Below are 22545 nucleotides of genomic sequence, written 5' to 3' on the forward strand. Positions count from 1 at the left end.
GGTAGGTAGGATGAGTTTCTGCACAGACCTCTTCTCTCACCCTTAGCACGAAAAAGCAAAGGGAAACCAGGCTTCAAATTAAGCTCACGGAAGAGGCTGGGAACCACATCTCAAGGTATACAGTGGGCACTCAGTGAGTCACATTCCCAGGGTATACAGTCGGCGCTCAGTACTTCGGGTTCCATGGCCATGGTTCTAAACAACCTGAGACAGAAAATATCTGGGGGCAGGAGTTGTGTCTGCATTGAGCAAGTGCAGCCTGCCTTGGACACTGCTCCCTAAGCAGTCACTACCACACTGCACACAAACGCCACACTGTCTGAAGGCATCTGAGCAGGTGGCTGCTGGTATCCTGTCCCCAGGACACCCAGGGATGACGGTATGTGATAAAGATTTAAATGGATAAATTCATCTGTGTCGGGATGTTAGAGTAAATTGAACCGTGCCAGGCTGTTAGAATCTTGAGGCTTGAAGTTGAGATTAACTGTGTGCTGTGTCTCCTGGGTTTTGTTGCTGTTGTCACTGATGTTGTTGTTGTTTTGTCTGTCTCTTTTGTCTTGAGTAGCAATTGAGAAGTCTGGTTTAATAAAACCCAGCGGGAGTATCTGGTCTGAGGCTTTTTTCTCTGCTACCCCATTCTGGTTACAAACCCTGGGTATTAGCCAAACTGTCAGGGAGAAGAGAAGAGAGGCCCCAGCCTCAGGGTAACAGTTGTTAGAGGAGGCTGATGAGTCCCAGGAAGGAGTGGCCACTCTTGACCAGCATTGTAGGTACAGAGACCTGTGTCTGCTTTTGGGCAGTGGGAGAAGAACTAACAAAGACTGCACCGGAATAGCTGGACGAGGCTCTCCTCTGCAGAGCCACAAGCAGGAGACTCCTGACCAATCAGTCTTGTCCTCCAGACACCCAGCCTAGGAAGGAGCTGAGCTCGCTGACCTCCTCTCCAGCCTCACTGCCCTCTCTCCTTCCCCCCACCTCCACCCCCACACACATACTAAGCTCTCAGCTTTGACCTTATAAGGCTGGACACAACATACAACGGGCTAAGGGGCAAACATCATCGGAATGCGTTTCTTTTGTTCTTAGAATCCTGTCAGCTCAGGAAACGTTCAGAAGACGTTCGAGGCACCGTCTTCCCTGGTTATACCAACAAACCAACAACCGTCTCCTCATGCCTCCCCGTCAGCTCCTGTGTCAGGCAGGGGTCGAAGTAAATACCAAGTGCTACCCAACCGGGAAAGAAATCTAGAAGCCTAAGGGCCCAAAACTAAACCCCTCTGTGGCTCTGAAGGAGCTGAGAAGAGCTTCACCTGACACCACACAGTTCTCCAGGAAAAAACCCTTGGACAGAGCGAAGACACAAACTGTCACAGCCTAGATCAGCCTTCAGGGCACCTGCTCTGCTATGTGTGAGGCCCTAGTTCAACTCTCAGCTGGGGGGAGGGGAGCAAAGAAAGAGGAAGGAAGGAAGGAAGGAAGGAAGGAAGGAAGGAAGGAAGGAAGGAAGGAAGGAAGAAAGAGAGGGACAAATGGAGCAAGAGATAGAGGGAGGAAATAAGGAAATGTTTTGACCAGAGCATATGGATTTTTTTTTTTTTTTTTTTTTGGTTTAGTTGGTTCTTTTGTTTGTTTGTTTGGGATTTTTTTTAGTTCTTGTTTTGGTTTTTGGGTTTTTTGGGGTTTTTTTGTTTTGTTTGTTTTTGATTTTTTGAGACAGAGTTTCTCTGTGTCACAGCCTTGGCTGTCCTAGAAATCACTCTGTAGACCAGGCTGGCCTCAAACTCATAGAGATCCACCTGCCTCTGCCTTTGCCTCCCAAGTGCTGGGGTTAAGGTACACGTCCCCAGGCCTGTCTCAAGCACATGATTTTATGTAATTTTTCTTTAACTTCTTTTTTTGTTTACTGGCTTTTGGGGCACAGAGGACTGCTCAGGGTCAGATCTAGGACTGAGTATGCTAAGCACGTTGTTACAGTAGAAAGAAGGCGGTGACAGTTTAGAGATAAAATAGGGTGCAAGCAGGGTTAGGGCATAGCACAGAGTGGGGGGGTGCTTGCCTTGAAAGCATGAGGAGCTGAGTTCAATCCCAGCATCCAAGAATAAAGCAAGGTGTGGTAGCCAATTGCATGGCTCCTGAGAGAGGAGACACTCAAGGCTGACCCCCGGCCTCCGTGCACACACATGCACATAAGCACACACACAGACATGTACACGCAGATGATGTTTTGTTTTATGTTTTCTTAAGAAGCCAGTTGCTAGAATAAAAACAGCCTAACGTTTAAAGAGGGAAAATGAGACCTTAATGATAACTCCATGTACACAAGAGCTGGCTGGCTGTCCACCTCACTAAAGTCAAAACGGACATGACAAAGCTCAGGTATTAAAAACTGAGTGACCCCCTAGGAAAAACTTCTAACAAAAACAAAACAGGGGGACTCCAATGGCATGGTGGTATAAAGAAAGCCTCTCGAGTTTCTGACAGACTGGCTAGAGAGGCCAAGAACACTTCTTTTTTTTTTTTTTTTTTTTTTTTTTTCTTTTTTTTCGGAGCTGGGGACTGAACCCAGGGCCTTGTGCTTGCTAGGCAAGCGCTCTACCACTGAGCTAAATCCCCAACCCCAAGAACACTTCTTAAGTCCCCTGTCTGCCTTCACCGAGGAGTGGCAGTTTGCAAGAGACGGGAAAGGTTGTCCCAGACCTTAGTGAGCAGATACACAGCAAAGCAAAGTAACCTTTGACCTTTCTATCCCTGAAAAAGCTAAGGAAAAAAATTATCTCTGTTAAATGACAAGCCATCGCTGCCCAGGGACTGCTTTAGTGGTTTCATGTGAATTCTTTTCTTCGGTTTGTTTGCTTTGGGTGCTGGACATGGAACCTCTGCATGGCACATACTAAGCACATGCCAAGTACACACATGCTCTTCTACTGAGCTCCCCAGCCCACAGCATTGACTGCATTCTGAGCTGTCCTTCTCTGATAGGAATGGAATTCTGGCCTGCTTCAGCGAAGATGCCCAAATGTAGACGTCTGTACGAGAGCCTAACTCTAATCAGTACTCATTCTGCTGGGGCCAACGTCTGGGATTCAGAGCATTGGTAAAGAAAACTGTCTTTCTATAACACACTACATGTCTTACTTACTTACTCAGCTGCCAGTCTTTCCTTGTTAGAACTGGAAGTGGGAAGGCATTTATTTATTTATTTATTTATTTATTTATTTATTTATTTATTTATTTATTTGCTGTGTTGGTCAATGCAGTGTCTCCTCCAGCCTGTACGGCAGTCCTCAGCACACAGTGGAGTGGGACCCATACATAGGTGACGAGAATGTTTGACCTGGGGCTAGGTGGTGACACCTCTTTCCAGCCAACACGCTACTGGCCTCTCTCAGAGAAGACCACTGTCCTGGAGTGCCCAGCAGTTCACAGTCCAGCTGATATTCACCGGACATTGAGGGATGGCAGGTGTCAGGAAAGATGTATGTCCAAGGATCATATCCCAAGGACACTTGTCTGGTCCAGGGGTCAGAGAAGGCCACTGTGAAGACACACACAGCATTTGGGACCAGTAGAGTTGACCAGGGCAAGATACGGATTTGGAGAGCCAAACTGCAGCTCCCCACATGACAGAAGCTCAGGAGGGCAGCACCACGGCTGCTCGTGTCATGGCGAGGGAAACTCCGAGGAGGAAAGAGCATCAAGCTAAGGTCACAGAAGAGCGTGACTCCAGAGAAGTCACTGGAGGCCCACAAGCAGAACAGCGCGATGAGATGTCTATGTATGCTTGCTGGGGCTGACTGGAACCCACGCTAACCCGTGCTGTACCTCTGAGCTGTACTGCACTGCACAGCCCTCAGACCAGCATTCTTTAGCATTTGTTCTCCATGGAGAACTGAAGGCAGGCACAGAAGGTCAGAGGCCTTTGTACACACACACACACACACACACACACACACACACATTCAGGCTTGGGCATCATCTGTGCCTCAGGGAATTCTTTTCCTCAAACTTTGGTGATTAAGTCATCCAAGCACCTAAACAATGATGAGAGAGCCCCTACCGCCTTCTTCCGGAAGCCGAAAATTCCTCATTTAATTCACAGTCCCTGTCGAACAGTCTCCTCTTTGCCTCCTTCCCAGTTCTTTCTCTTATCTACCCTGTTCCTCTTCTCCTAGTGAGTAGGGAGATGAAAATGTGCCTCTCCACAGGATGCCCCTCCCACAAACAGACTTCCTCATCTTGCTTCCTGCCCTTTTTCCTGAGAAGCTGCAGGGGCAGGGTGGACTGAAAGCCATTCTCTTGTAAAAATGTTACACCTGCCTCCAAGAGTTAAATAAGCACAGGCAGAATCCGTTCCATCTGCTGCCCCACACCTAGGGAAAAACCTGTTCCTGGGAAGTAGGGCTCTGACATTCACCCAGACAGACAGGATCCAGATGGTTGTCACTGGGGGAACCTCACTGCGCCCCAAGTGAACTGCCATGCCTGCTCCCTTTTCCCCCCAGAAGCCACACCCTTGTCCCTTTGCTTAGTTCTAGAAAACCTGAGCTGCTTTGAGCTTTATACTTGTGTATGTATGTGCAGGTATACATGTATATGTGTATATGCATGTATGCGTGTGCACATATGTGTGCATGTGTGTATATGCATGTATATGTGTGTGAATATATATGTGTGTGCATGTATATGTGTGCAGATATGTGTGTATGTGTAAATGCATGTATGTGTGTGTGCATGTATGTGTGTGCACATGTATATGTGTATGTGCATGTATGTGTGTGCATGTATATGTGTGTATTCTGCAAGACTCAGGAACCTAATAAAATGTCTTACTTCCCAGGGCTAGTCTAATTTCAGTTTATTCCTGAGCCTTGGTTGAGGAACTGGTAGGGGTGTTGGACACACCCCAACACCCAGGAGCTGGCTAGAGAGCAAATTACAACTCAGGGACATTTCCAGAACAAAGCACAAGGTAGGTGCTCCTGGCGACATTCCTGGTTAGTTCCATCCACAAGCAACCCACTCTGAGCGCAGTATAGATTAGGACCGACCAGGTGGCCTGCATTTCTGGTTTTGAAGGAAAGAGAGGATAAAGGTAGGAAGGAAAATGGCCACCCACCCTCGTCTTATCAGCACTGGAACAGAGTGTACCCCTGGAGAGGAGGACCGGGTGTTGTTTTGCTTTATGTGTTTTTATTTAAGCAGTTAGTCACCAGTAACCTGAAGCAACTTTTGAAGGAAAGCTCGCTTGACGCTGGAATTCACAACACTGGGGTGCCGGGTGTCGATGATTGGTGGTGAACCCAGCAACGTCCACCCCGTCTTTGCCTTTGTCCTAATCTCACGGGAACTAGAAAGGGGATACATATGAGTAGTAGACAGGCAACCGTGTGACGCCCGGCAGACTGCCGCAGGTTACTTCAGCTACCGCTTTGGTGACTATAATTCCACTGGACAATGTAGCTTTGGAGAACCCTGGCACTGGTGTCTGGGATTTGTAAACTCTGCTCAGAGGCCTGGCCTCACTCTCTAAAGCTAGAAAAGCCTACATTTTCCACAAGTCACCATTGAGAGCACAGCCAGATCTGAAGTGTGTTTGCCCCTGAACAAAGGAGCAGCCATTCCCAAAGTCCAGTCCAACCTGAAATACCGGATTCCTAATGAGCCCTGGCCCGGGTCCTGTGGCTCACTCTGCACCTGGCTTAACCCCTTCCTGCCTGCAGGTCCTCAGAGTCCAGCTTCAGTGGGAAATCGCTGTCTAACTGCTGTAGATAACCCTGCATGCCATTCATCTATTCCGGTCGAATCAGGCCAGGCCTGAGTGAGCTGACCTGTGGGAACACCACTGCCCTTCTCTGAAAAGTCATTTGCTGCTTCTAAAGCTTCTTGTCCACTTTTGCTGGATTTAAAAAGAAGGGGTTAGCCCTGGGTTCGGTCCCCAGCTCCGAAAAAAAGAACCAAAAAAAAAAAAAAAAAAAAGAAGGGGTTAGGGGTGGGGGCTGATTTGATAGCTCTAATCAATCATTTCTCTGTTACTATGTGAGTTTGTTTACACAGTTTATTGGGTCCCTCTGTTGCCACTGAAACGCTACATACTCCCATCCGGTACATGAAAATAGCAAGGCCCGGACAGAGGGTCTGATTCCAATTGTTTGTGATCCTGTTGTACTTCTTTCTTTTAAAAATGAGTAGTGTGTATACGGGTGTACATGTGTACATGCAACATTTGTGTGTAGGTGGGCCTCAATATGGGTGTGCCTGTGTATTCAAGGGTAGAGGCTACACGTTGACACCAGGTGCCCTCACCCATTGTTCCCCATCTTGACTTTAGAGTCAGGCCTCTCATTCAACCTGGCCCCACCCACTCCTGCTGCATCCTCCTGTCTCCACACCCCAGCACTGGGACTGCAGCATGCGCCATCATGCCCGGGTGGTGGGGTTGGATGTTGGGGGTGGGGGGCCACGTGGTCCTGAGGATCTGGACTTGGGTCTTTGTGACAGCATAGCAAGCAGTTCGCCCACTGGGATGTTTCCCCAAGCCTACTTCCCTTTTTAAAGATCCTCAGGTTCTGGCGTTTACAGTCCTGTGGTTTTTCTCAATCACGTGTGCTTCATGCAATTAAAACTTGCCAGATGGGAGATTTCAAGTATTAAATCCTTCTGACCGAAAAACAGTGGAGTCTGAACGGACTGTTAGAAAACTAACCGCTCGGAGACATACAGCCAAGAGGACAGTGAGCTTTCATTCTCTCTGTCCCTCTCCCCCACTACCTCTCTCTTTCTCCTTCCCTCTTCCTCTCCTTCTGACAGAAAAATGTGAAGAAGAACTCAAACCTCGGAGGGAACTGTAAGTTAGTGCAATTGATCAGGCTGGCAAGCTAGCAATTAGTATCCAAAGATTTAATCATGTCCTTTGATCCGATCTGTTCACTTTGATTGATTTATGCCAAGGAAATAACTCAAGAAAGACGTTAAAAACAGAGCTGCAAGATCAGGGACCTGGGCATCACAAGTCCGTGCGCCCGTTGCCCGTTGAGAGGCACTGGCAGGAAAATGCAGTCCTTAGACGCAGGTAGGAAGACAATGTCTATAACCTAGATCCAGGAGATTGGGATTGCCTGGGAGTTGAGTGGAACGGAAGCTGGGAGAAGGCGTTGGGGAGGGTAATTGGAGAGGTGATGGTGTTAAATATCCCCTGGGTGGGGCTGGATTGTGAAGCACACGGCAGGCCAAGATCCTACTGTGACGGAGAAGGACAGACCTGGGTTGTCCCTGGTATAATGGTTTGTCCCTGAGGTGCAGATACCCAGGAAATTGGGGCTCTGGCTTAGATCTTGTTTTATTTTGTGCCTGTACTTTGTCTTGTCTTTCTGTCACTGTGGAAAGTGACGTTGGAAGGATTTGAACAGACAGATTGACATGGTAAAGGACTGCTGTCCAGAGAGTCAAGTCACCGTGGGCAGCGTGGCGAAACCTGGATTAGAGAAAGGGAAGTCTGGGACTCAGAGGACTGCAAGGGCAGGGGACAGATGAAGCCATTTAGTGGCTTGCCTTCGAGGCCTTAATCACCAATTAGCTATGAGGCTTACAGGCCAGTCGGGTCACAGAGACAACTGTCCTAGGGAAAGGGATTCTGCCACATTCACAGGAGTGTCGCAGCAAATCCCTCCTCAGCTGGGATTTGAACTCAGGACCTCTGGAAGAGCATTCGGTGCTCTCAATCACTGAGCCATCTCTCCAGTCCCCCACTTAAGTTCTTAAGGAGCAAGTCATTCCTCGCTGACCTCCCTCTCTCCTCCAGCTGAGAATGTCTGGAATGACTTTTAACCACTAGATCTCCTCAAAGTAAACAAAACAGAGAAGGCCTTTCCATCCGTGAGACACCTCTAGATTTCATGTTTCCTTGATGGGGACGGAACCCAGAGCCTTGGGCATGTTAGCTGTGTGCTCTACCACTGAGCCTCATCTCCAGCCCTTTGCCTTTGGAGAAAGCATACCCAATAAGTCTTCCAACTCATGATCCTCCTGCCTCAGCCTCATTAGTGGCGGAGTGCATGCACAAAACCATGAAAACTTGCTTAGATTTGGATTCATAAGGAACCAAAGGATTCTAATTCAGTTCAGGCAACAACTGTGTGATCTTATTTTTTTTTTTAAAGCATTACCTTGTTTTTTTTTTTTTGTTTTTTTTTTTGGTTCTTTTTTTCGGAGCTGGGGACCGAACCCAGGACCTTGCGCTTGCTAGGCAAACGCTCTACCACTGAGCTAAATCCCCAACCCCAGCATTACCTTGTTTTAAAGAGGTTTTCCAAGCATAGGTTTTATTTCGATGAAACAATTCAAACACCAAAGACTCTCCACTTTAGGCCTTCTAGGGATCGCCTTAATTTTTCCGTGAAGTATAGAGAAAATCCAGTTCGGTTTTACACCTAAAACATCGCACTTGGGAATTACTTCCTTAGCTGTGTTTTTTTTTTTTTTTTTTTTTTTTGGTTCTTTTTTTCGGAGCTGGGGACTGAACCCAGGGCCTTGCGCTTCCTAGGCAAGCACTCTACCACTGAGCTAAATCCCCAGCCCCTTAGCTGTGTTTTTAATTCCATAAGTGATTAATTCATTTTTTTTTCAAATTTCCATTTGAAGGAAACAATTATAAACACCCACTGCAAGGGGTTATTTAACACCAGGTCGGGCAGCTCGGTGAACAGTAAACAGATCTTTACCTTTTCTGAACTGCACTTCCTTCAGTTCTAACTCTATAAAAAGTTATAAAAAAAAAAAATACCTTTCAACAGCTCATTCACTTATGAACTAGCTGACAGACTCTTAAGTAATAAAAAAACTTCGAAAGCTACCAAACTTACCAAATGAAGTACCCTGAAGGCAGAAAAGGCAACATCTGAAAAGCTCATACAGGCAGCAGCACGGACAATAGGCCCCAGGGTCTCCAAGACATGACATAGACCTCCCCCAATGCTGGCAACAGTCTCCACTCACAGAATCTGACTTAGTCCATTTAGGCTCGGAGAAGGAGGCTTTGTCTGCCTTCTCCCTGGAGACCCCGAAATGAAGCTGGAATTGCAATTCGCTAGACAGCCTGGGCTGAGCCGGGCCTCTGCGCCACCTTCTGAAGTAGCAGGCAGCCATGTCTAAAGGCAACGAACACTTCCCGGGCAGAGAGACAGTGGAACCATGAGGAAGGCCGTTCTGGGTGATGACAGAGGTCCCTGAAAGATTGTTCTAGATCCATTGGTGGTCTCCCTTGCAACAGATGCTGTCTCTAAGGAATTATGAGAACATGCAGCACACAAGCTTTGAAATCAGGCAGGCCAGCCACTCCAGCGACCCTGGGCCCGTTGCTTAACCTCAGACAGCCTATTTCTGCATCTGGGAAATGGTGATGTTTATACCCACGTTCGGAGATGGTATAAGGATTAAACGAAGTGATATGTGTAGCAGCACAAGGCCTGCCCCAAGCCTGAGCAGACTTACCATAGCCGGCCTAAAATGTCTCCCCAGGTTTCTCTGGTTCCCGCCTCTAAGCCAATTTGAGGATCCCCTCCCCGCCCCCACACACACACTTTTAGCGACAACCGCGGGTTGAAGAGCTGACTTTCGTCTTTATTACCCAACCCGACTTCATCTCTGCGTTTGAATTGTGACAAAACACAAAATCCCCTGAGTCTCTCCGTCCCAGATCCTTAATTTAAATGAAGAGAAGAGACTCCTGCAGGTGAGCAGACTAGGATAAGCAAGCTCCATGTGCACGAGGTAGGCGGAGCCACTGAGAGGCTCCCACCACACGGTGACTTACAGGGAGGAGGCTGTACAGCCCAGGCTGGCCCCTCCCTCCACGGACACGCGGCACCACATCCAGTTTGCTGCATCTTCCTCTTCCCAAATAGACAATAAATAAATGCAAAAAGAAAATTTTTTTCGAAGAAAACAAAACAAAAACATTGAGAATAAGTATCTAGAGTTTCTTCCCCCATCCCCATCCCCGCTCCCACTCCCATCCCCTTTGTTTTTTTTTTGTTTTTGTTTTTGTTTTGTTTTGTTTTGTTTTATTTAACGTCTTGCGTGAGAGAAAACTGATTCGGTAGCGTTCCTGAAAACAATTAAAAGGGGAGGTTCTACATGAAAGTGTACCCCCGGGTTCCCCTGGTTGTTTTCTCACAGCCGAGGAACTGAATCGGGCAGCTCTCCTTTGAGGAGTGGTGAGCAGTTGTGTGACACATATCAAGGATCCTTGTCGTGACACAGCGATGCCAAGGTTCGGTCCTCCAGTCTATCACGCACTAATCTGCTCGGGTCCCCCCTGAGTCCCAGGCAAGCAAGACACAGCCTCTCTTTGCTTCAGTTGGGACCAACGATAACACTGTCCTCCGAGGGTCCTAGAGAGTCCCCTCACGAGACCTGGAAGAGTCTTAGGATGTGTACGGCTGGTAATCAGCAATGTTCCCTTTGTTGGGCTCTCCTCTCCTTCAGCCTCAAGTGCAGAGGCTTTGAGAAACCCTAGGCCGACAATCATGAACTTGGGTCCTAAGGCTTGAGTATAAAAACTCTCATTCTGAGCATCGTGGAGGAAGGGCCTGCTGTCTCCTCTGTCCTGTTAGATCTACTCCTATCTTTCACAGACAGGTTCAGCATCCCCTCTTGAAGGCAGCTGCATCCGGAGGAAGTATGTTCAATGGCATGGCGTAGACGCTACCCACGTAGCACCATCAAGTAGGGGAGTGTTGCTATTGCCACTGGGCAGTCAGGGGATGGACAGCCCATGGCTGCTACAGGTGTCACCGTATCCCAAGGCTGTGGGCATTCTTAATCATCATAGGACATCGTCAGCATGTGGCTTGGGTCCTGTGTTCACCATCTGAGCATGTCTTGGAAAGAAAGCATTGGAAAGGGATGGGGCCAAGGAGTGGGGTTGCGTCTGAGCCCCCCCCCCCAAGTCACTCCCACTGGCTAACGGTTAGGTGGCAACAGATGGAGACCCTATAGGTGTGAGGGGGGATACAAAACTTGACTTTTTCTTGTTTGTTTTGTGTTTCGTCTTATTTGGTTTCGTAGCCTTATCTGGCCCCCAACTCATAGCAATCCTTCTGCCTCAGCTTCCTAGTATTGGGTCTGAGCTGTCAGAGACAAATACAGTCTTTGAAGCTGGGTAGATTGTAGATCCAAACAATGTGCTCTATTAGGGGAAGGATTGTTATGGGGTAGATAACTCAGAGAGAAGTTGTTGTTGGCCACTTTTCAAGAACAGCTCAGACACTACTCGAAATGTTCATTTCATAGTGCCCTAGAGTTTGTATATTGCTTATGAAAAAAAAGATAATCCAGTAATTTTGCATGTAATTTTTTTTTTTTGCTGGTGCTGGGAATTGAACCCAGGGCCATGATATACTCAGCAAGACGTCTATTTCCCACTTCTAACGTAGTCACTTGTTGAGACAATTCTCTGCAGGATGAGAGCTTGGGTATGTCCTATGGGCGCCCTGCTCAGATGTCCCCAGCACCCCCAGACCGAGTCCAGTGCCTGCATGTGGTGCACACACCTGGTAAATATAGTCAGAAGTAGTGACTAAATTAAAGGTTTACTAAGTCACCCGGCAGCTGTGGATAGTGACTGAGATGTTTCCTTGTTTAAACTCAGGCCAGAAGGAGGCACATGCCGCATTCTATCAGCAAGAGGACCAGAACCCTTGGACAGAGCACCAGGAAACAGTGGGAAAGTATGTTGGGTCAGAAGTTGACCTATATGGGAACAGGAATGGAGCCCGAGGGACATGGTCGAGGTCGTGGGAATGGAGAAAAGCAAATGGGGAAACCCTGGGAATACCAATCCTGTTTCGTGCTGACAGACTTGGGAGCTAGAGATAAGGGGAGGCGAGGTAAGGACATATTTGGTTATGACTGCTTTCCCTGCCTGCTTTCCCTCCCTCCATCTCTCTTCCCCATGAAGAAGGAGTTTTTACAGACTGAGGGAAGCTTGCTAGCTGAGAGAGGTTATTGCTGTCTAATCATTCCCAGAATGGCTGGGGTGTGCTGGTAGGTTCCAGAGCACATGGGAATCACACAAACCTGCTCTTGAAACAAATCGGGGGGTCTTGGTGCTGGCTGGGGTGCTGGGGCACACATGTGTCCCTTTGGCAGACCTGGTGAGGTACCAAGGCAGTAACAGAGGGAGGTGACATTTAACCACTGCCCAAGAGCAAGGCACTCAACTCTGCCCACACAAACACAGTGGCAGTACACACAGCAGCAAGAAGGAAACGGACAAAGTGGCAAAGACAGGTGGCCGGTCCACCATAGCAGTGGGTTGAGACAGCCCAGTCCCCACTCACCTGCCATACTCTTGCCACAGGCCCTTTGCATATAGGCCAAGAGATCAGATTCAGATCTCGGTTCCTTATCACCAGATTGGGGAGCTATCCCATCTGAAACAGTCCTTTTATTACCGTTCTGTCCCCTGACTTGATCTTGCCCTCCCCCCACCCGATCCTCCCACCCCCCACCCCCAATTCTGCATATAATAGATTTGGTATGATTTGGTATGATTTGGTATGGTTTGGTATGATTTGGTGTGGTTTGGTATGGTTTGGTATGATTTGGTATGATTTGGTATGGTTTGGTATGATTTGGTGTGGTTTGGTATGGTGTGGTATGATTTGGTGTGGTTTGGTATGATTTGGTTTTATTTGATATGATTTGGTATGGTTTGGTATAATTTGGTATGGTTTGGTGTGATTTGGTATGATTTGGTATGATTGGTATGGTTTGGTGTGATTTGGTATGGTATGGTATGATTTGGTATGATTTGGTGTGGTTTGGTATGATTTGGTTTTATTTGATATGATTTGGTATGGTTTGGTACGATTTGGTATGGTTTGGTATGATTTGGTGTGATTTGGCATGATTTGGTATGATTTGCTAAGATTTGCTAAGATTTGGTATGATTTGGTATGATCTGTGGAATGTGAACATACTACCAGTGAGCGGGAACTTTGTTCAAGATCGAATCTCTGCCCACCTGGAACACATTTTCAATCAACACCATGGGATGAACACAGACAGAGGCTCCAAGCACAAGAACAAGACAGAAAGAATCAGGAAGAGACTTGTCACAGCAACTCCCCCCAAGTATCTTCTTTACACGGTCGAAGATGAGTTATGCCAAAGCCAGGCCTGGTGGTGCACACCTAAAATCTCAGCTACCTGGGGGGCTGAGACAGAAAGATCGCACACTCACGACCTGCCTAGGTGGTAGAGGGAGTTTAGGGCCAGGTTAGGTGATTCAGCAAAAACCTTGTCTCAAAAGGGATGGGGATGAGGGCATTGTACAATTCGGTGGCACAGTTCTCCCCTCGAAAGCTCTGGGCCCTAGGTTCAATTCCTGATACAAGAAAGAGAAAGGGGGCGCATCAAACTTATTTTAGGCTATGGAAGAAAATATGCAACTTTAGAAATAGTGCCTGGGGAGAGGACCTTCTGACCTCTACGTGCTTTCAAGATTTCTGCTCCAGAAGAAGCTAACTGGAAGCTGAGAGTTAGAGATCCAGCATGCTGCATGTGTGGCAAAGCCAGTTCCCTGCCACTTTAACAAATACCTCGCCACAAAACAAGAGATACTTAAAGGCTTCAAAATCTGTAAAACGAACACACCCGGGGCAGTTAGATGGGGTCTACATAAATTTTCTAAATGAATTAAGATCTAGGCATTCTAGTACAATCTGGTTATTATGTGTTTTTCCCCCTCAGGGGTGGTCTCAGGGGGAAAAAAAATCACGATCAAAAATCACCTGGAGGGGGTTGGGGATTTAGCTCAGTGGTAGAGCGCTTGCCTAGCAAGTGCAAAGCCCTGGGTTCGGTCCCCAGCTCCGAAAAAAAGAAAAGGAAAAAAAAAATCACCTGGAAAGGGAAAGGTTTCACTTCAGTTTACAAGTCTCAGGTCACACTCTATCACTGAGAAAAGTCAGGAACCTGGAGGCGGGAAGCAGAGACCCTGGAGGGGTGCTGCTCCCCGGCTTGCTCCTCGTGGCTTGCTCTGCCTGCTTTCGTATACAACTCAGGACTGCCTGCCCAGGGTTCTGGACACTCACACATCAACAGTTAACGAAGAAAATGCACGACAAACTTGCCCATAGGCAAATCTTATGGAGTCGTTCTCTCAATTCAAAGTCCCTCTACCCAAATAACTCTAGCTTGGGTCAAGCTGACCCGAAACTAGCCAAACAAGTGACCCCTTGTCAACTCGATGCACAAACACGTCTTTATCAAACCATAGACTTTCCATTCTGGTCCCCAAGATCTCATATTAATATCATATTAATGATATAAAATACAGGTTCAACCCAATGCTTAAAATATATACAAATGAAAAACAGAAGTGACCTCTACCTCAGAGCTAAGAGAAAGGCCATGTGACCCACGGTCAGCTACGGATGGGGCTGATATTTCTCTTCAAAGGCTCCTGGAAAATACTTTTCAGGGCTGGCAAAAGTCTGAGATCAATATAGACCCATGACACCTACGATTTCAGTCACTAAATAGAATAGGCTGCTTACAGCATGCGCCCCTGCAGAGAGATCGATCGGTTCAGTAGCTGATGTCTACAAGTAGTAAGCAGGCTGTAAAAACTATGAAACATTCATAGAATCTCAGCAAAGAATGTTGGTCTACTGAGTAACTGGGAGAAGAAAGAGCGAGAAACAAATCTAGTTTGCCCTCCCGGGAAGTCAGGCCAAAGTTTACATAACTAAAATAAACTACAAGGCGAAATATTAAAAACCTGGCCTACGAGTAAAAATAACACAAAAAAGAAATATTGTGAATTACAAGAAACTATGGCAGGGCAGCACACTGACAGCAAACGGAGGCTGTGGAATGTGAGCCAAGGAGACAGGTCAGAGGTGACTTCTGTGGTGCTTGGCTAAGGGAAGAACTCCAATAGTGCCACTGCTTGATGAGAGGGAGAGCATTTCATAAGGAGGCTTACACAGCGAGAATTAAGATTTCTGTTTCGACCCATGAACTCCAGATGCTGTTAGAGGTTGAATGGTGCTCCACGAGACGACACTGAAGTTCTTTTTTTTTCTTTCTTTCTTTCTTTTTTTTTTTCCGGGGCTGGGGACCGAACCCAGGGCCTTGCGCTTCCTAGGTAAGCGCTCTACCACTGAGCCAAATCCCCAAACCCCCCCCCCTTTTTTTTTTTTTTTTTTTTTTTTGGTTCTTTTTTTCGGAGCTGGAGACCGAACCCAGGGCCTTGCGCTTCCTAGGTAAGCGCTCTACCGCTGAGCTAAATCCCCAGCCTGAACTTCTAATCCGCGTGCATCAGGATGGCGTGCTACTTGGAAAACACAGTCACTGTAGCTGTGACAGGCTAGGATAAAGCATGCTGCCCCTCAATCCAACGATGGGTGTCCTTGCAAAATGGCCCTAGGAAGAAGGAGGCAGATACTGGAGTAGTGCAACTTCAGGTCAAGGAATGCCGGGGACAGCTAAGCACACCCAGATGCTGGGAAGAGGCAAAAAGGCTTCTACCCAGAACCTCAGAGGATACACAGCCTTGGACTTACCACCAGAATAGGGAGCGGGGGTGCCATGGTTGGGAACCACCATCACCCCACTTTAAAATGAATGCAGATGTTTAGCAGACACCTCGGTGGTCCACTTTTCAGGGTGCTCTGAACTGGAGGCATGCTTGGTGAGCTGTGTCCTAACACAGGGCTTGGCTATGCAACAAAACCCAATCATTTGCTGTCTTCAGGGAACTGTGCGAACAGCAGCAGATGGCAACCTTTGAAGTAAGGACACAGTTTACATTCCGAGATGCCTGAGTAAGTTGAAAGAGAGCTGGGCTGATCACCATGGCCGTGGGGTAAAGGCAAGAAACCTCCACAGACAAAACCACATCAAGCAATAAGAACCGAGCCATCAACTCATGGGCCAGTTAATGTAATAGAATTTGCCTTAATTAATGAAAGCAAAGCATATAGACACACAGGCTGTCACCTCCCGTGATGGTCCTTCAGTCAGTCACAGACACGGAAGCCACGGGGGCTCCATAAAACAATGACGGAGCCTGGAAATTCCTGTGACATCAAAGCCTCCTCGTGTCCCAGCACAGCGCCTGCCTCGTGTGTTTACGGTGATGCTGCCATAAGTCAGCCTTGTTGTAGTAATTTCCAACCCCAATAAGCCCATATAAAAACACGCAATCCAGTTATTATATTTATAAGCTATGTGCCTAGATTGGGCAGATCTAGAATTATACAAACTTATTCACCGGCTATGAGACCCTTTGCTACTTGCAGTGTCTCCCGGCCACGTGGTTCTGCCCCAACTTCGCTTCCCTGTCTTCTTCAGACCTCTCTCCTTCACTTCCCCTTCTCCTCCCTTTCCTGCTCTCAAAGACCTCCCGTCCCACCTTTCCCCTCCACTGCCCAATCACAGGCTATAGCCTTTGCCAAGTTAAAATGAAGAGAAGGTTCAGGTAAGATCACCTGAGTACGCGATTGACTGCCCATCAGGGGCAGCCCTTCTTGAGGAAGCAGAATTAATATCAGAATACAGACAGCATCGGGGCAACCCACAACACAACCTACTATGCTGCCAATCTCATAAAAGCATGGTGCCTACAATTATGTCCGGGGACTATCCTTGCTAATAAGTGCCTGTGGTGCCTGCCTTATCACTATACCATGCATTGCGTCATTGCCGTAAAGCATACTCCTGTCGTACCTTTAAAAGCAAGTCTGCCGTAAAGCAGTATGTGAGTGGCTGGCATTGGCCCTGGTCACGTGTCTGCTGCATATCTCCTTGCTCTGAGGGGCCACATGCCATGGCCTGCTACACCATCGGTGTGTGTGTAAGCGTTGACGCCCCTAGCAAAAGAGACTCTGTTAAGTAGATGCCCACTAACATCTGTAGTGCTAAGAGAAATGATCGAAGTGGCCACCGAGGGGTTTGACGAAGTAGCCGAGGATGAGTTCATCAACGGGATGGGATAGGTGGGAATACGGAGCAGACGACTGTCAGGACAGCAGACAGCTTTGAGCGCACGTGCCTTACTAGTACACAGCTATCCAAGTCAGCCTCGGGATCTAATCACATCCCGTAGATCAAAGCCACGATAGAAACAAAACATGAACCCTGGCGTAATGAAGGCTTACAGCCTAGGAAACATCCCATCCTTAGGAGGGCAGCAGGTTCAGACCACACCAGGGCATTTTAACAGCAATAAAGATAAAGACAGCGCTCAATTTGTGTGGAATGTATACTTATAATGAGCCTTATATCGTCTTATATGTATTAGACACTCTGTCCATCAGGTTCTTGGGTGTGAGAAAGGCTTGGTAGTAAAATGGGGACCCACAGATGGCCATGCTTGATGTGCTCGGTTGGTCAGGCTTCCGTGCCTCCATTCCAAGCTCTGGTCGTCCTGCTCGAGCAGGGCCACGCTGCTTCGGAAGGACCACATTGCAGGAGACCCACTCAGCACCCCCCTCCCCTCCCCACCCCTCCCCTCCTCTCTTCTCTTCTCCTGTCTCTTTTTTTCTCTTTCTTCTTCAGTCAGACTCTTAAAATCCTCCCCGCCCCCTATTTAGAGTAATCTCTTGGCATCTAAAAACCCAAGTTCAAACTTCACTCCAGCGGCTTCATCAACTCAAACACTGTGGAGAATCCATTTTTAACGAATGATGGTCCTTGGATTCCGGCGCGTTCCGTGGGTGTTTGGCAGTGTTGGGGGTTTCCTTCCTGCTCTGTTTGATGAAATCTCTAGTTATAACCCTGTTAGATCACCAAGACTCATAGCCAGCCAAACCTCATCTGAGGCATTTATGTGGGTTTTCCCGAACACCCCTCAGCAACTTAAACCCTGAGTGTCAGTGCCAGCTACCAGGGAAATTAAGTGCGGCGTACAGGAAACAGAAGTGACTAACAGCTGGCGATTGCGCAACGTTTTCTCATGGACATTTTCCATGGCTGGGAAACAAACTGGAGGGCACAGTGGGACACAGTAAAGTGTTCACAGACATCCTGGGGTGCAGCGACTACGGACACATGGAGAAACTTCTGATTTGGTTCCTGGAAGGACTGAAGGTTTGAGTCATAAACGTCCATGCCCGAGGCTTGTTCAATTATATCTGAATCGTCTCGACTAAACACAATCAAAATCATGTGCTAGTGAAGGTCAATCTTTAAACATTTTATAGGGACACAATTGCCTTTTATTCATAAAAAAAAAAAAATTGAATTCCTGGTCCTCTGAAGTCAAGAATCATCCAAAGGAACCCATCTGCGCCTTACTCTGCCAAGTTAACATTCCACAGACGTTTGAGACTGGGGCGCTCTCGGGGAAGCATAAAGTCTATAAAAATGAATGCCAATTTGTTGTCCGGGTCCGGTGTGTGTGGTTCAGCTTCCCTACTCTGTGACTAAATAAATAAATAAATAAATAAATAAATAAATAAATAAAATGGTCCATCAACTACATCTTTTGATCACCACCGCCCATTGGCGTGATGGACTGGGGACCAGCTTACCAATGCACGGGCCGTGAGAGGATAGTTCTAGTTCAAACTATGGCATCCGGAATGGGGAAAACATTAAGAGATAAGCATTCCTGGGCATTACTCAGCATTGTGGCAAAACCATTACAGAGGGGGAAGCTGGGAAGGAAGGCTGACCGTAGGACAGCTGGAAACACATTAAAAGTCACTACCATAGCAAGACCTTGTCTCAAACACGGGAGAGAGAAAGAGAAACCGTGCTGGCTGCCTAAGCCCACAGCCCGGTGTGTGAAACAGAAAACAAAAACAAGGCAGAAGGTCAAAGGATGTCATTGGAGACAGGGGATGTGCTTGGTTAGAAAGAACTGACTTTCTGTGACACAGAAAAGAGAACATTTGTTCTTTATACTCTTTACATCTGGAATTCCCGCCACTTAGGCATAGTGGGCATTAAAGCCTCCTGGGAAATTTTGTCTCTGAGTTTTCTGAGGGACTTGACTTCTATGTGAATGAACAAAGGTGACCATTGTCACAAATACACAGACACAGAGATACACGCACCCACACGTGTGCCCACCCACCCACACGTGTGTGTCTTCATCTGTTTCTATCTCCAAAACCAAAGCATTTAAGGGATCTGTTAGTTATGTGTGATCCACTCGTTTACATTCAAGTCCGAGCCTTGTACCTTAGAATGAGGAACTGCCTAGCCACCTGTCAGGTGCTATCTGTTCTTTTACACACCTGTCAGGTGCTATCCATTCACCTACCCACCTGTCAGGTACCATTCATTCACCTACCCACCTGTCAGGTACCTTCCATTCACCTACCCACCTGTCAGGTGCTATCCATTCATCTACCCACCTGTCAGGTGCTATCCATTCACCTACCCACCTGTCAGGTACCATTCATTCACCTACCCACCTGTCAGGTACCTTCCATTCACCTACCCACCTGTCAGGTGCTATCCATTCATCTACCCACCTGTCAGGTGCTATCCATTCACCTACCCACCTGTCAGGTACCATCCATTCACCTACCCACCTGTCAGGTACCTTCCATTCACCTACCTACCTGTCAGGTGCTATCCATTCACCTACCCACCTGTCAGGTGCTATCCATTCACCTACCCACCTGTCAGGTGCTATCCATTCACCTACCCACCTGTCAGGTGCTATCCATTCACCTACCCACCTGTCAGGTACCATCCATTCACCTACCCACCTGTCAGGTGCTATCCATTCACCTATCCGACTACCAAATATCTATATATCCATCTACACCACCTTGCAGGGACCTATCCATTCATCCACTTCCAGTGTGCTTGGGCAGAAGACACTTTGCTCTGTCATGTATTTGGTGAGGTATTTCCTTGTTTTGTGCTGTTTGTATAGAGCTGTGAGGCATCAGAATGAGGAATGTGTAACTTCTCTGTCATTTCCAGAGTGGAGCTAACCAGGAGAGAGAGAACCCCAGGAGCTCCCATGGGATGTTCACCCCTTCACAGCCTAGCAGAGCTCCTCACGCTGGTCTAGACCCCCCCCCCTCCTCCAGGAGACACAGAAGAGCCAGATGGAAAAGCCACTGACTAAATTAAAACACACTAATTGGGCATTGGATTTCTGCTGAAAATAACCCCTCCCAGCGTCACTGGTGAGGTACTGTGTGGGTGTCGGATGTACGACTAAGAGGAAATTCTTCCTCTCTGTACAAATAAATCATTTGGAATTCATTTTGCTAAGCTTTCTTATTGGTTCCCGGAAAAGATCAAATGTAGGACATGGGGAATCCAACTGCTCCAGCAGTCAAGAGGTTTATTAATTCGGTGAATGAAATCAAGAATCGATATCACCGGGTGATGAAAGTATTACTAAATAAAATATACTTCTTTGTCAAATAATTCTAAAAGAAAAAAGTCAAAGCTTCACCTCAGATAGGGGCACACGGATGTCCACACATCCGTACAGACTCTGAGGAAGTGCAGTTCAAATAAGATGCTTAATTAATTCATTGATTTTGAGATAAAGTTTTGCACAGCCCAGGCTAACCCCATACTCACTAATGGATGAAACTGACCCAGAATTTCCCATCCTCCTGCCTCCACTTCCACAGTGTTGGGATTATAGACGTGTACCTCCCTTCCCCCAGTGGGGGTTGTTTGCTTGTCTTACTATGTTCATCTATTTCTTTACTTATTTGTATTTATTTATTCACTTATGTGTGGTGTGTGCACAAGCATGCACATGACACATGCCTGTGGCATGCACGTGTCGGTCTAAAGACAATTGGCAGGAGTCAATCTCCTTCCACCACTACGGACCCGAGATCAAACTCATCAACCTGGTCCTCAGACTGGGTGGTAAGCGTCTTCATCCACTGTGCCCTCGAACAGGCCCCATGTCCAGTTTTAAGTGGTGGGAGGGGCTGAACCCAGGCGTCGTGCATACCAGGCGTGTACTCTCTACCCACTGGGCTGTATCCTCAGTCCTATACTAAAATGTTAACTAGATCTTAAGATTTTCTGGTTTAACATCAATTCCTAGCTCATAACAACACTGAAAACATACTGTATGTAATTAACCTTACATAAGCTGGGCATGATGACCTGTACCTATAATTTCAACTCTCAGAAGCCCAAGGCAGGGGGATTGCAAGTCTGAAGCCCGCCTGGGGTAGTTAGCAAGACCCTATCTCAAAACAAACAAACAAACCTATCTTGACATTTAGAGACTTCCCATCATGCATTTCTCCCCATCCTAGGTCGGGAGGACTGTGGCTGTTTCCAGGCGGACCGATGTGCAGTGAGAAAAGTAAACAGGCGGGTTGGGGATTTAGCTCAATGGTAGAGTGCTTGCCTAGCAAGCACAAGGCCCTGGGTTTGGTCCCCAGCTCCGAAAAAAAGAAAAAAGAAAAAAAAAAAGAAAAAGAAAAGTAAACAGGCACCACCAGTCTAGTGATCAGAGCACCAGATCTGTCACCCAGACCCTTAGTACCCAGCAGCTTCTTTTCTTAAGGAAACCCCAAACCTATATGGCTTACTGTCGATGATGGTGTACCCCCCTACTGTCCATCTCAAAGGTGTGTCGCCTCCTGTGGATCTCAATGGCTTGTTCCTTACTGTAGCTCTCCAAAGCCCACCCTCTTTAATCTGTACTGTTGCTTTTCTCCAAATCAAACTGTCTCGCTACTGTTGCCATCCCAGTGAGCCCTTATTTTCAGTTCTCTGTGGGGTCTTTGCTTTCATTACTCTTTGAGAGTTTGATTCCTAAGTACTGGTTTCCATCCCTCCCTCCCCCTCCCTCTCCCATTCCTTTCCTGAACTGTAGCCAGATTACAACTGTCTGTAACTCCAGTTCCAGGAGATCCAATATTCTCATACAGACACACATGCAGGCAAAACACCAATGCACATAAAATAAACAAACCATTAAAAATTTTTCAAATGTTACCTATAAACACACTTTATTTAAAAAAAAAAGATCTAGGGGCTGGGGATTTAGCTCAGTGGTAGAGCGCTTACCTAGGAAGCACAAGGCCCTGGGTTCAGTCCCCAGCTCCGAAAAAAAGAACCAAAAAAAAAAAAAAGAAAAAAGAAAAAAAAAAAGAAAAAAGATCTAAAACTTGGCCAGTTCTGTTGGGCACAAGTCTTAATCCCAGCCCTAGGTGGGCAGAGGCAAGTGGATCTCTGTGAGTTCAAGACCAACCTGGTCTACATAGTGAGGTTCCAGGTCAGCCAGGGATACATAGTAAAACCCTGTTTCCTTAAAACAAAACACAGCAAAACAAAACAAAAACTCTAAGACTTTAAATCAGCCAGATATGAATTATACTACAGGTATGATAGATTACTAAAGCAGTGTGAAAAATTATCTTGGAAAGGTACCTACCAGCAATGAGAAAGTTAACAGTAAACACCATCACCATCAGTGGCAGCAGCAGCAGCAGCATGTTTTTTTCAAGACAAGGCTTCGCTCCCTCCCTGGCTGTCCTGGAGCTTACTCTGTAGACCAGGCTGGTTTCGAACTCACAGAAAAGGCAC

At 47.1% G+C, this 22545-nt stretch overlaps 2 long non-coding RNA genes across 2 annotated transcripts; both read left to right on the forward strand.

Moving 5' to 3' along the window:
* The first annotated feature begins 241 nt into the window (after positions 1-241).
* On the forward strand, positions 242-4839 carry LOC148006177 (uncharacterized). The gene is made up of 3 exons (XR_015620542.1): positions 242-379; positions 2980-3094; positions 3258-4839. It is a non-coding gene; the product is annotated as an uncharacterized LOC148006177 (long non-coding RNA).
* A 5588-nt stretch (positions 4840-10427) lies between these two features.
* LOC102556220 (uncharacterized) lies at positions 10428-20238 on the forward strand. Its single transcript, XR_015620543.1, has 3 exons — positions 10428-10675; positions 11648-11726; positions 19951-20238. It is a non-coding gene; the product is annotated as an uncharacterized LOC102556220 (long non-coding RNA).
* The last annotated feature ends 2307 nt before the right edge of the window (positions 20239-22545 follow it).

This window comes from Rattus norvegicus, chromosome 5 (genome assembly GCF_021556685.1).
Source record: "Rattus norvegicus strain SHRSP/BbbUtx chromosome 5, alternate assembly SHRSP_T2T, whole genome shotgun sequence".
In the NCBI taxonomy this organism is placed as follows: Eukaryota; Metazoa; Chordata; class Mammalia; order Rodentia; family Muridae; genus Rattus; species Rattus norvegicus.